The 13,287-nt window shown below is 36.3% G+C and overlaps 3 long non-coding RNA genes across 3 annotated transcripts in view; 2 read left to right on the top strand and 1 right to left on the bottom strand.

The window, feature by feature from the left end:
* Positions 1-1,903, top strand: part of LOC144971773 (uncharacterized) — a 2,633-nt gene extending 730 nt beyond the window's left edge. Inside the window, exon 2 of the long non-coding RNA XR_013645182.1 lies at positions 1,716-1,903. This is a non-coding gene — a long non-coding RNA (uncharacterized LOC144971773). The remainder of the gene's footprint in view (positions 1-1,715) is intronic.
* A 671-nt stretch (positions 1,904-2,574) lies between these two features.
* On the top strand, positions 2,575-5,396 carry LOC144970571 (uncharacterized). Its single transcript, XR_013644991.1, has 2 exons — positions 2,575-2,922; positions 4,975-5,396. It is a non-coding gene; the product is annotated as an uncharacterized LOC144970571 (long non-coding RNA).
* Positions 3,535-8,550, bottom strand: LOC144970570 (uncharacterized). Its single transcript, XR_013644990.1, has 3 exons — positions 8,239-8,550; positions 7,262-7,351; positions 3,535-5,076 (listed from the first exon to the last, which is right to left on the bottom strand). It is a non-coding gene; the product is annotated as an uncharacterized LOC144970570 (long non-coding RNA).
* Positions 8,551-13,287: the final 4,737 nt, after the last annotated feature.

The following is a 13,287-nucleotide window of genomic DNA, read 5'->3' as shown; positions in this document are numbered from 1 at the left end:
CCGGATGGATGATCTTTTATTTGTTGTGTTTAGTTATCAGATAGGACCATGAATATTTCATGCATTTCTCGTGCAACTTACTCTAAATCAAAATCAAAACCAAATGCCTCATTACCGATAGTGATAGGGCTACTTTCGTTTTCAAGCTTTGGCTTTTATGAGATGAGGAAGTCTTTCACTGTTGTTCTGGTCATTCATTTTAGAATTATAATGTTCCAGTTTATAACTTATGCTTTGTCAAGATTATTTTATTGTGCATTTTTAAAACATGTTCTCCATTTGAAGAAATATTAAAAGTAAGGTTGCGTTTTTCTTAAGTTTTTTTTTTCCGTTCCTCCGTCGGTGGTGTATTGTAAAGTAACACGAACAAACTGCTTTTCTACACCGCTGTTGGACATGTAAATGCTAGTTTTTGACAGAAGTTTAACACGCTGCTTAGTGATTGCCAGTGTCAGTTTATAATGATAGTAATGGTTATTTTTTTACTGACAAAAATAAATATTATTATTATTATTTTAAATTTTAATCCAAAGAAAGAAACAATTGACCCCTATCAATCCACTAAAATAACTTTTCATAATTTTCATAGTTAGAAATTAATTTTAACTCAAGGTGAGGATTATTAGTTATAATGTTTCGTATAGTCATTGAATTAGGGCCTTCATATGGAATTTTCCCCAAATATGACAATAATAATAATAAAATAATTTCAATTTTAAAAAATTGTCCTTTGGGATCCGATACTTTCATTGCAGCTATGTGGTATAGTTATCACCGTCATTTTGGAAGGATTAGGGTTCCAGACCCGTTCTGAGCAGTTGAGTCATTGGGAAAGGAACTTTATTCACATTCTCTCACCATACTCAGGCATAAATTGGGTAACTGGCTTTTAACATAGGCCTGTAAATTTGCCGGCATTTCTGGCAATTTCGCTCTGCCGGAACAAAAAATTAATTAAAATACTTTTTCATTTTGTTTAACAGCCTATTGAATTGGTAAAATTCTAAGAAAATATTCTGGGAAATGGGGATTTTTGCTCATGTTATTGAAAAAGCTTCGGCTCGAGGATTTTCAGGCAAGTTTTTCAGGGGCAGATGCAGGCCTGTTAAACAGCATTGTCTCTTTCCGGAAAAAATGTAATATCGCCTAACAAGCGTCATGTCTCGACCTGCATGTAAAGTCTTGCTGTTGGCTATAAACCCATTGCAAAGCGCTTTGAACAAATTTTCATTTAATGGAAATTGCACTATATAATTGTTCTACCCTTGTTCTAATTTGACAAAGCTTGATGTAAATTTAACGGAAAGCTTAAGGATTGTAAAAAAAAAATAATTAAAAAATTGAGCTTTATATTATAGCGCAATATCCACTAAATGTGCTCAAAGCGCTTTACAAGGGGTCCCTGGTCAACAGCAACATTTAACATGTAGAACGGGACATGACGCCTTTTAGGGGACGCTACAATTTTTCGGACAAAGAAAACGCTGTAAACGACCAGGTATTCATTTTACACCTGAGTACGGTGAGAGCATGTGAATAAAGAGCCTTTTCCAAGGACTCAACTATGCGCCGAGCGAGGCTCGAACCCTTGACCTTCCGATCCAAAATCGAGTGTCATACCACTAGACCACATAGCCACACAAGGACCAGGACCAGATTGTAATAGGCAAGAAATGAGGTAATATATTTCAACAATCAATTTTTTGCCTTTACAGGAAGGCCAGCATCACTGCTGGATGAAACTGATCCTGATTGGGTTCCAACGTTAAAGCTTGGACATGGGGCAGAGAAAAAAACAGACCATTACTCATGTCTTAAAGATAGGAACAAACGCAACTTAGGAAGGAACTTTATTCACATTCTCTCACCATACTCAGGCATAAATTGGGTAACTGGCTTTTAACATAGGCCTGTAAATTTGCCGGCATTTCTGGCAATTTCGCTCTGCCGGAACAAAAAATTAATTAAAATACTTTTTCATTTTGTTTAACAGCCTATTGAATTGGTAAAATTCTAAGAAAATATTCTGGGAAATGGGGATTTTTGCTCATGTTATTGAAAAAGCTTCGGCTCGAGGATTTTCAGGCAAGTTTTTCAGGGGGCAGATGCAGGCCTGTTAAACAGCATTGTCTCTTTCCGGAAAAAATGTAATATCGCCTAACAAGCGTCATGTCTCGACCTGCATGTAAAGTCTTGCTGTTGGCTATAAACCCATTGCAAAGCGCTTTGAACAAATTTTCATTTAATGGAAATTGCACTATATAATTGTTCTACCCTTGTTCTAATTTGACAAAGCTTGATGTAAATTTAACGGAAAGCTTAAGGATTGTAAAAAAAAAATAATTAAAAAATTGAGCTTTATATTATAGCGCAATATCCACTAAATGTGCTCAAAGCGCTTTACAAGGGGTCCCTGGTCAACAGCAACATTTAACATGTAGAACGGGACATGACGCCTTTTAGGGGACGCTACAATTTTTCGGACAAAGAAAACGCTGTAAACGACCAGGTATTCATTTTACACCTGAGTACGGTGAGAGCATGTGAATAAAGAGCCTTTTCCAAGGACTCAACTATGCTCCGAGCGAGGCTCGAACCCTTGACCTTCCGATCCAAAATCGAGTGTCATACCACTAGACCACATAGCCACACAAGGACCAGGACCAGATTGTAATAGGCAAGAAATGAGGTAATATATTTCAACAATCAATTTTTTGCCTTTACAGGAAGGCCAGCATCACTGCTGGATGAAACTGATCCTGATTGGGTTCCAACGTTAAAGCTTGGACATGGGGCAGAGAAAAAAACAGACCATTACTCATGTCTTAAAGATAGGAACAAACGCAATGACTGCAGGCAGCAACGGCTCTAGTTGAACAATCAACAATTGGAGAAACTAGCTCAATCATTGACCATGTAAATGTAAGTGTATTGATTGTATCTGTTTAAAACAATATTTATGTAGGCATGATATCTCTTCCTACATGTTAATTTTAATGTTTCTGTTGGCTTGGGACATCTTGTAGAGTGCTTTGGGTGGATATTGCATGCGCTATATAAAAGCAGATCTCGCTCTCAGAAAATTTAATAGGTCCAAATCAAGCAATTTTTTGGGGGGGTAAAAAGTGAGGTTAGCAACGTTTGTGCCGTTCATTACACTTTAAGGTCATTGCATTGCCAGTTGAAAGGAAGTTGAATAGAGAGTGAAAAGATTGTCGATCTATGCACATAACAATAGACAAAGGACACAAAATCATATTTCATATTGCAAAGTTAAGACACAAATCTATGACTATGAGGAAAGTAATAAGACAAAGGGGAATAGAGCACATATAAAGTGACTTCATTTGCTCATAAGGTATGTAAGGAATGCCTGTCCGGTGAGCCAGTAATGAAGTCAAAGTTTGTCCAAATTGTTGGTGCAAGAACTGACATCAAGAGAAGTTTTTTTTTCAAATAACCAGACTGTACAAAAGCTTACATGGTTGAGTTTTAAGACTTTTAACTTCAGAATAACTGAACAAAAAACATCACTTCATTTGAATCAAAAGCTTTGTCTTTATTATGTTGATTAATTTTGTTTTATTTAATGAATGGGCAATGACAATTAATAAAAGAGGAAGATCCATTAAATTTGAGGACAATGAAATTAATACTATTGTGAGCATGTCCTTCTATGCTATGGATAGGTTGCCTTTTAGGATAGTTCATACACAATTAGAAAATTCTGAAGGTTTTTTGTCTTTGACTATAGCGTAACAAATTTTAAAAATATAGATTCTCTTTATTCACCTCTAGGAAAATTTGTCTTTGGAGTCTATTCTAAAGGGAGACTGAAATAACCCAGGCATTGCCGCAACACAGCGCCACAAACTGAGCTAGGGCTGAGGTGACTTGCTCAAGGCCACACAACGTAGTGACAAAGTGTTCTTATGATGAGATAGATAGAATTAAATGAGTTCACCCATATTGATTTATTCCTCAATTATTAAGATCTGGGAGGAAATGTTTTATTAACCTTAAATTTAAATTATGCCACTTAAGCTAAACGAATATATTAATATTATAGTCTACATGTTATTTTTACAAGCCAATTGTCATTTCATTGTGGTAAAAGGCAATCTGCACAGAGCAGCAGAATGACCAATCAAACGTTTTTTTACAGAAGCATGTATTCCCTATGTATGTACAAAATACACACGCTGGCAACAAATTAAATAAAAAAAATAATAAATTATATGGCATAAAAGAAAAAACAAACATTCCCAGAAATGTAAAATATTATGGGCTAAGTTTGTCCATTTTTATTGGTTATAGCTAGCAGTATCTACAAGAAGTTGATGGTTAGGTGCAGCGCTTGTAACACTCAATGGAATTTCCCGTGTAGAGAAAACATATGTGTGTTTTTTGTATACTGGTGTAGGAAATACAGTTCTTATTTTTGTTTCTTTTTTTGGCGAAGGCCAATAATTGCCCGAACATTACAGTACAGCAGATTTTCTGAGCATACATAGTTTGATTCCACAGGTGATAGAATTACATTTAGTTTTTAAAATATTTGCGTGTTACTTGTAGAGTTTGTAAATAAATAGTTTTAGAATTTTTAGGTTTGCCAGTAATTTTGTGCTCAATGATAAATATTTAACATTTGCTGTACGGAGCAATGGTGATCCACAACTCTATTTTTTAAAAGAATAGATTTCCACATAAATATGCCAAACCATTTTGGAATTCATCATAAGGTTCAGGCACTATTGGCATTTGAAATTGAAGTCAAAGAAAAACTTTAAAAAAAATTATTTTGACCTGTAAAATGAATGACTTGCGTATTTGAGGAAATGGGGCTTAAGTTTTCTTTGTTTTCAAACATATTAAAATTAAAATTCCCAGTGACACGATAGACGCCAGAGGTGGTAGTTCAATAATGTACTATTTGCTCTATATATTAACTTAATCTTGGTATTTCTTTTACAGGGTTGTGAAGACAGACATTTCAGGTTCCCATCTTGATGCTGAGCAGAAAGCACTTGTCGACACACAGAGTCCACTATAACCCAATTTTTGGGAATGGCGAACCTGAAACGAAAAGAAAGCAGTCAGACTTTTTATTCATTCTTTTCCAATAATGCTTGATTTTATATACCTTTGTAATCCTTTTCATTCTTTTCATTAGACTAATACATCTGTTAAATTTTTACTTTTGCCCGAAATGTTTGTGAAAAAATTGTACTAGTTGGAGTATAACTACTAGTAGTAGTAGTATTACTTCTGTTACCATTATTATATGTTCTGCAATAATATTCAAAACCTAATAATATTTTTGAATTGGCAAATAAATAGAAATCCATTGTATATTTATGAAGTTGGAGCACAATAAAGAAAATAAAGTACTGTAATGACTTTTTTTAAAATTTGTTTTATCCGTTGCTTTTGCAATTTGATGGTGAATGCTTGACTGAGTTCTCATTTTTCTACCCTGGGTGTGGGGTCATTGACCTTCCATTGTGGGCAAGGTCATTATTGCTTTCTTCACCCCCCTATGTCTGTATTCCTTTTTCAGGTAGCTTTCTATCTTTGTTTTGGAATAAGATTACATGCTTTTTTCCCCTGTCCTTAGATGAGAGGGTGACAAATGGATGTAAATTTATTTTGTAAATTTATAATTAACATTTTATAAACAATAGACTGGGTGGGGTCTTTGACTTCCCATGGTGGCAAGAGGTCATGCTATGTCCTCTATCCCTTATATTGTTTTCCAAGTTTCTTTATGTCCTTGTCTTGGAATGAGATTACTTGGTTTTGTCCTTTCGACTGCCGGAGTCATTGGCTGAGAGGGAAACAGTCAAATGAATATTGTTGGTTTTGGGAAAAAAATTTTTTTTGTCTTGTAAATCAGTTCGCGTAATTTTTTTTATTATATTATATATATATGTGTGTATATATAATATGGGGGGCGAAGTGGCCGAGTGGTTAAGGCATTGCACTGTGATCCGGATGACCCAGGTTCGAGCCCCGCTTCAGGCACTTTCGTTTTTTTTTCCTTGAGCAAGATTATTAACCCCCAATTTGCTCACTTGGACAACATGGGTGATTCCCGTTGACATCAGACATCTTGTTTGATGAGTTATCTATATATTCCTTCGTGGAATGCCTAGGCGACGATATCTTATGATATTTAGGCGACGATATCTTATGATATCGCGGCGCAAAAGGCATAACGTAACTTAATATAATATAATAAAAAAATAATACGCGAACGTTTGAGTGTATTCCTCTTAGGGGGGACCTGTGTTTGTGTCAGGATGAGACTTTTGGGTGTTATCAGACTTAGTACACTGATAGCATTCTCTTGGAATCTACATTTGTTCCTCTTTGTCTTACTTTTCTTGTGTGCTTTTAATTGTAAATCTGGAAATTTTTACAATCCCATTTTATTCCTTTTTACTGGTGCTGAAATGCGTCGCAAGTGCAGTAAAACCCTTAAATCAAACATAAACATTTGAGTGTATTCCGTCTCTGGATTGAACTGTTAGGCGATCTCAAAACTAAGCACATTAATAATTTTGATCTACTTCTGCTCCGTATTTGATCCAAGCCCATTTTTCTTACTACGTATTTCGCAACAGCTTTTAATTGTGCTCAAAATGACCTAATAGTGTCGCAAGCACCGAAAGTAGTCCATCAGAACCATTAGGTCTATAGAGCCAGATTTCATCCCAGTTTCTATAGTGTGAAAATAATAACTTGTTACCCTTCGAATAGGGCGCTTTTCTATTGCCAAATTACTGCCGGGTGTACAAAAAAAAAAAAAGAAAGGGGAGGGGGTGGGGTCTTAACTTCATCTAGGATATATCTCGGTCTCTATGATTGTGAAATGGGTGCTCTACCAACTGAGTTAACGGGACTGCCATGAGTCGCATAACCATTTAAACGTTTATGTCCGAACACACTGACTGAGCAAATGTGAGTAAAGAGGCTTTTCCAAGGACTCGACTGAGTCTCCCATAGTAGAACTTGAACCTATTAAAGAAGTTTCTTATTTCTTTTTTTTTTTAAGTTATTCATATTCAAGGTCAAGAAAATTCATTGTAATGAATATAGCCATATGTTAAAAACCTCTATATCTTATTATCAATCCTGCATGGATTAATATAAATAAATGTAGAAATCAAAATAATAATATGTAATAACAGTAATAATAATCATAGAAGTGAGGTGAAAACGGGGGGGGGGGGGGGGGGGTTAGCTTAGCAACTAGTACCTCTTTCCCACAGCTAGGAGGCGTAACCCATTTTACATCCGTCACCCATCCATTGTAGGCCTGATTTTAAGTAGTCAGTCCCCTGTAAGCCTGAAAAAAAATGTGGCAATGGTGGTAATATTATTAATTGAAACTCGAGGATAAAAACTGTTGTTATCACATTTAGTTAACAACAGTGAATTAAATTTGCTGTGAAATGTGGAGTACTCATCTGAAAGGTTATTAGAATTATTCAGAGAGACACAATTCCATAACTCAACATCAGCCGTGGGGCTAAAAATTATATAGTTTGGGGATTGAGTAAAATATCGAATAAAAAAGTAGTCATTCAATGGAGCCGAAGTTTAACCTGGTTTGAAAAGCGCGAAACGGACCATAGCAATTGCTACCCTTTAGATAGGACTCTAGTCTATGTCAAAGTACTTTCCGCTAGATCTAACAGACTCAGCTACCCAATCACTGCTGGATTGATAAGGGGAGTGGGATGAGAAAAATAAATTCACTCGGGATCAAGCTCAGTCCCTTGGAATGGGGTGGGGCTTTTAAAACAGTCTTATAGGCATGGTGTTTTGTTACTGTATTATAATATCAGTTTAGATTTGGACTCGGGATCACATTGATTTCATAGTCATTGCCTGCCCTGGTGTTTTTAATTTAAATTATTATTTATAATCTTTGGTGAATTCGGAGGAATTCATCACCTTAAAGGCAAAATAGTTGAAATTTGAATGTAACCACACAGACTCATTGATCCACTACTTAGACTGACTTAGACTAAACTTACTAAGACTCGAAGACTAAGACTAAGACTAAGACACTAAGATGATCACGACTCGTGAAGCAGGTCATATCTTCCGTGTCAGGTTCGACATATCTGTCTTCTGTGATTTTTTGAGAATAAATCTTACAATTAGCCGTAGATGGTGTAACATAGTATAGGTATAGCATAGGGAAACGATTAAATAATACAGACTTACCGTGAAATGTGTAGACCGTGTAGACAGAAACTTGTGGTCGTGACGAGGTAGTTCGCTACATCAAACGATGAGACTGGCTGTAGTTCCTAAAGATTATGGCACCAGTCGTGTTCACAAATGGCATAGGGGTCTACATCATTAACGGGAAATTTTAAAAAAATATATTTATGTCTAGAACCAGAAAAATACGGAAGATTATCGACAGAAACTAATATTTTACTATTCTACGCCATTGTCTTCCATTGCTTTCTGCCACCCGGAAGTAAACTTCCACTCCGATCAGCTGTTTAACCGCATACTATCTATACTATTGAATGACACTGACCCCTTGCCCCTCCCCTAACACAAGCCAACAGCAACCCAAGCTATCCTCTATCACGTGACCTTAGATCCGATGCTGCATACCGCTTGAGAGTCTTCACTATCCAGATCTCGTTCATGGTCACGTGAGAAGGCTATATCCGTTCGGGTTCGGCGTTCGGCGTCTCGTTCAGCCCGATTTAGTTAAAAGCCTATTATCTTTTCATTCTTTGCAACATGTCAACATGTTAATAACATTTTGAAATGTGCTTTCTCAAATAGCGATATCTCATTAACCATACAATAGATTTCCTCAGTTGATAAGCGAGACGCATGCGCAATCCTCTGTTAACGTTCTCTCTGTCAGGGCATGTGTCGTTGCTGCGAGTATAGACACGCTTCAATAATATGTATAACCATAGGTGTATAAATAGAAAGATAGACACGTCCCATTCCTTACCAAATCCCGCCACCTCACTGCGCGTGTCCGCTATCGACGATAAGACCCTCACTTTCGGGAATTCCTCTTGTTAGTCATTGCCGCTGACCGTATTTCTTTTGTTTTACGTTCGTTTGTCCCGTGGTGTATTTATCCTTCGTACAATCTTCATTTAATATAATTAATTGTAAGGTTTTAAAAAAGCGTCAATGTTCCAGCGCCCTCTTTGGTAGTGGCTATGCATCGCCACAAAGGACATTTATTTTGCAGCGAAAAAATAGTGGCGGCCTCAAAATACAAAGAAATTATAGGATAAGTGAAACGATATTCCGGACAATTGTCTAAAGTCCAACAGCAGTGGACACCGTCAAACCGCTCGTGGATTTGCTGTACATGCAAACTATGGCAACAGTCAAGGCACACAAGCCTTTTTCTCCTGTTGCTCTTGGTTAGGGACCCTTTGTAAAGCGCTTTGAGTACGTTTAGTGGATTATGCACTTTATAAAAGCTCAAATTTTAAGATTTAATTTACAACTGATTATAAACTATACCTTTTTCGCCTTGTTTGTCTCATTAATACATCGTCTCCAGAACTTAAAATTGATTGTTACATTTCGAGATTGTACTCGTACTACCCAACAAGAAGTCTTTCAGAGCCATGCGGACCATGGAGCCGGTGTAGCACGCCAGAATGACTCTATCGCTAAAAAAGACTCTAGAGTTAGATTGGCGGCCGCCAGAAACACTCTAGAGTTTACCTGGCATGAGCCCCGCCCACACCAATTCTACTCTCTCCACGCCAAAAGCACTCTACAAAGGGAAATAACTCACACTTGAAATTTCAAGTAACCGAGAGTAATCCCCCTTACCATCATCATCTCAAGCAGGACTGACTGACCACGCACAGCCGCTAAACTAATTAAAAGAGCATAGTTCTAGATTAATAATAATATATACGTGAAAGGGTAAATAAATGAATGTACGTAGAAGGGGTGCACATCATGAGCTGAGGCATAAAATGTGAAATACTCTGCAAGGTTGGAGAGATAGATAGAAAAGAGAGAGAGAGAGAGAGAGAGAGAGAGAGAGAGAGAGAGAGAGAGAGAGAGATAGGAAAACGTAAAAGAGGGGAGAGATAAAGAAAAGAAGAATATTGAATGTAAATCGAGCACAATACACCATGACATGTGAAATAATCTACACGGGAAGGGGGGGGGGGAGAGAGAAAGAGGTTGAGAGGAAGAGAGAGAGAGAGAGAGAGAGAGAGAGAGAGAGAGAGAGGACGGAAAATGGATAAATAGATAGAGGGAGAGATGAATACATAGAGGAAGTAGAGAGAGATGAAGTGAGAGTGAAATGGAAATTTAAGATCTTGGTGGAGGTGGGGGGGGGGGGGGAATTGTATTTTTAATAGTAATACATCTTTATTATCCGCAAAATGTTGTGGTTTACATTGCTCGAACAAATATGATAAACATTAACAGAGAGGTGTGGATCTTATAATAATATGATCTTCATAGCAAATTTACTTCACAATGCACACAGACGTCTTTCCAATTTAATACAACAAATTAAGACTGATTTCAAATGTATCCAGTTACTCACTCGAACTACTCACTCCTCTTCCAATATAATTTTAAACGGTTCCAATTTCATTCACACATCATTCCTCTTTTCCACCAACCCCCCCCCTCTCTCTCTCTCTCTCTCTCTCTCTCTCTCTCTCTCTCTCTCTCTCTCTCTCTCTTTATATATATATCTCCCTCTCTAACTCTCTATCTTCCTCTCTTAATCTCTTCAACACACACAAACACATACACATCTCTCTCTCTCTCTCTCTCTCTCTCTCCTCTCTCTCTCTCTCTCTCTCTCTCCTCTCTCCCTCTCTTTCTTTTTTAGCTTTGTATTATATAATATCATATCGCTTTCCCACATGGTTCTCAAACCTTGGACTTCCGATTATTATTATTATTATTATTATTATTATTATTATTATTATTATTATTATTATTTATTATTATTATTATTATTATTATTATTATTATTATTATTATTATTTATTATTATTTATTATTATTATTATTATTATTATTATTATTATTATTATTATTATTATTATTATATTATTATTATTATTATTGTATTATTACAAGTTCAGGAGGTAAAGCGAATTAAAAACAGAGATTAATTAGTTTGTGGAGCCACGGTATCAAGGGAAACAATCCACGAAATACTATTATTCGATTTCAGGACTAATTTACAGCACTGGTTACAGCGACCTCTTGCAGCGTATTTAAATCGTGCTCCAGAGAAAAAAATGCGCAATGAATTGGTGTCTTTTTGGGCAGACACGCATAAATAGGACCAAATCTCATGACACTATATGCCTTAAAAACCAATGAGAAGTGAATAAAAGTCGAAGGCTTTAGATCAGAAATGATCACAAAAACCGAGCGATTCTGGGGTAAAGCTGTAGAAGCTGTTTAATAATGCCCTATACTTGTAGTTTTGATATTCCATACTTCAGAAGAGGCGGGGGGGGGGGGGGGTTGAAATCTCGACTGCACCGGGATCGATCTCGATCCCTTTGCGTGTGAAGCGAGTGCTCTACCAACTGAACTATGAGGACCTCCTCTCACCAACAAGATTTGCTTAATATGTTTCCGCTCTCTGTCTAGAATTTAAGTGATGTATTAATATTTCTTTATAATTGTTTTTGGATTGCCCAAAGCAGTTTTTGAGCCCAAAACGTTCCGTATTTGACATTTTGGCCTTATTTTTCCAAACCGTTTATATTTTATGTATTACTTTTTTTTAGTCTCGCTAATACTATCGATAAAATATTTTAAATGTTTTAATTTACATCTTTGAATTACTAAGTATTTTCCGTATCTTTTCCGACACATAAACAGTGGACAGATCGAGAAAAAAGTATCTATATAGATATAGCTTTGACAATACAAACTGAGTTAAAATGCAATTGTTTAACCAATATTTAGAAGGTGTTTATGATACAATTTTCAGATAATGAAGAGTGAAAAATACAGGAGAAAAAAAAATACCCCCTCTCAACCTCCCCCCTCTACCCTTGCCCCCGCATACACACACAGAAAATCATCAAAATGGGCTGGTACTATTGTACGAGTAAGAGAGAGAGAGAGAGAGAGAGAGAGAGAGAGAGAGAGAGAGAGAGAGAGAGAGAGAGAGAGAGAGGTCTGATAACTGAAAATAATTATGGACCTTGACTTAACATTGTTGTCATGGACAAAATTTAAAGACACCTTTAAAAAATAATAATAAACTAAAAAAAATTCCTCTTATTCATCCAAATAGGAGAAAGATGTCTTAAGTGTCTACTCGAAAGGAAGACTGGTATAGTATAACCAAGGCGACAGTCGTGGTGAAACGCTACAAACTGAGCAAGGGCGATGTGACTTGCTCAACGTCAATCAGCGTTGTAGGTTTCGAACTCATTCGTACATTTGGAGTCCAAAGCAAAGACCGTGTCGCTGCGTTCATTTGAGAATATTATCTTTCAACAATGACATAACAACTTAGGTTATCAGACCTGCGAATAAGTACTGCCATAGGTCGGACTCCCTGAAATCCCTCCTCAACTTTTTGATATTCATATTTTTTTAGAACAATTCCTTCACAATAAGAACCACAGACCCAAGAAATATGAATATATTCAGTTATCTGTAGCATAGGAAGAAAAATCGCAAAAGAATGTAACTTAAAAGTGCAATAAACAATATATATATATTATATATATATATATAATATATATATATATATATATATATATATATATATATATAACAGCTTCAAAGTCTATCTAGGCTATTAAGCAATGTATTGGTGTTTTATTTATTTTTTTTTGTTGGCAGAAGAAGGGTTTTGATCCCGAATCATTCCGGGTTTGGTATTTGTTATTTTTTTAATGCTGTTATTTATATTCCTTTTTGTTTATTACTTTTTACAGTCCACAGATTTTAACAGGTTGATATAACCTTTACATGAGATTTAGGTCTGTCCCAAAGTGATTTCCACCAGATTTGATAACAAACCAAGTTTTCAACCTTCCAATCACCGATGATGGACATTATAATGCCAATGAATAGCACTTTTTTTATTTGGGCTTGAACTAGGTATGTTAATGTTTGTAGGCTTCTTTTAGCCTTGTAGAAAGAAGAAGAAGAAAAAAGAAGAAGAAGAAGACAGACAGACAGACACCCCCCCCCCCCCCCCCCCCCCCCCCCCCGCCCTCCTACCTTCCCCGTTTGAAAAATCAAAATGAAGAATCAATG

Source organism: Berghia stephanieae, chromosome 4 (assembly GCF_034508935.2).
Source record: "Berghia stephanieae isolate SIO BIC M18660-M18661 chromosome 4, UCSD_Bste_1.3, whole genome shotgun sequence".
Lineage (NCBI taxonomy): Eukaryota > Metazoa > Mollusca > Gastropoda > Nudibranchia > Aeolidiidae > Berghia > Berghia stephanieae.
The sequence above is the reverse complement of the archived record's forward strand: the minus strand, read 5'-3'. Positions and strand labels throughout refer to the sequence as shown.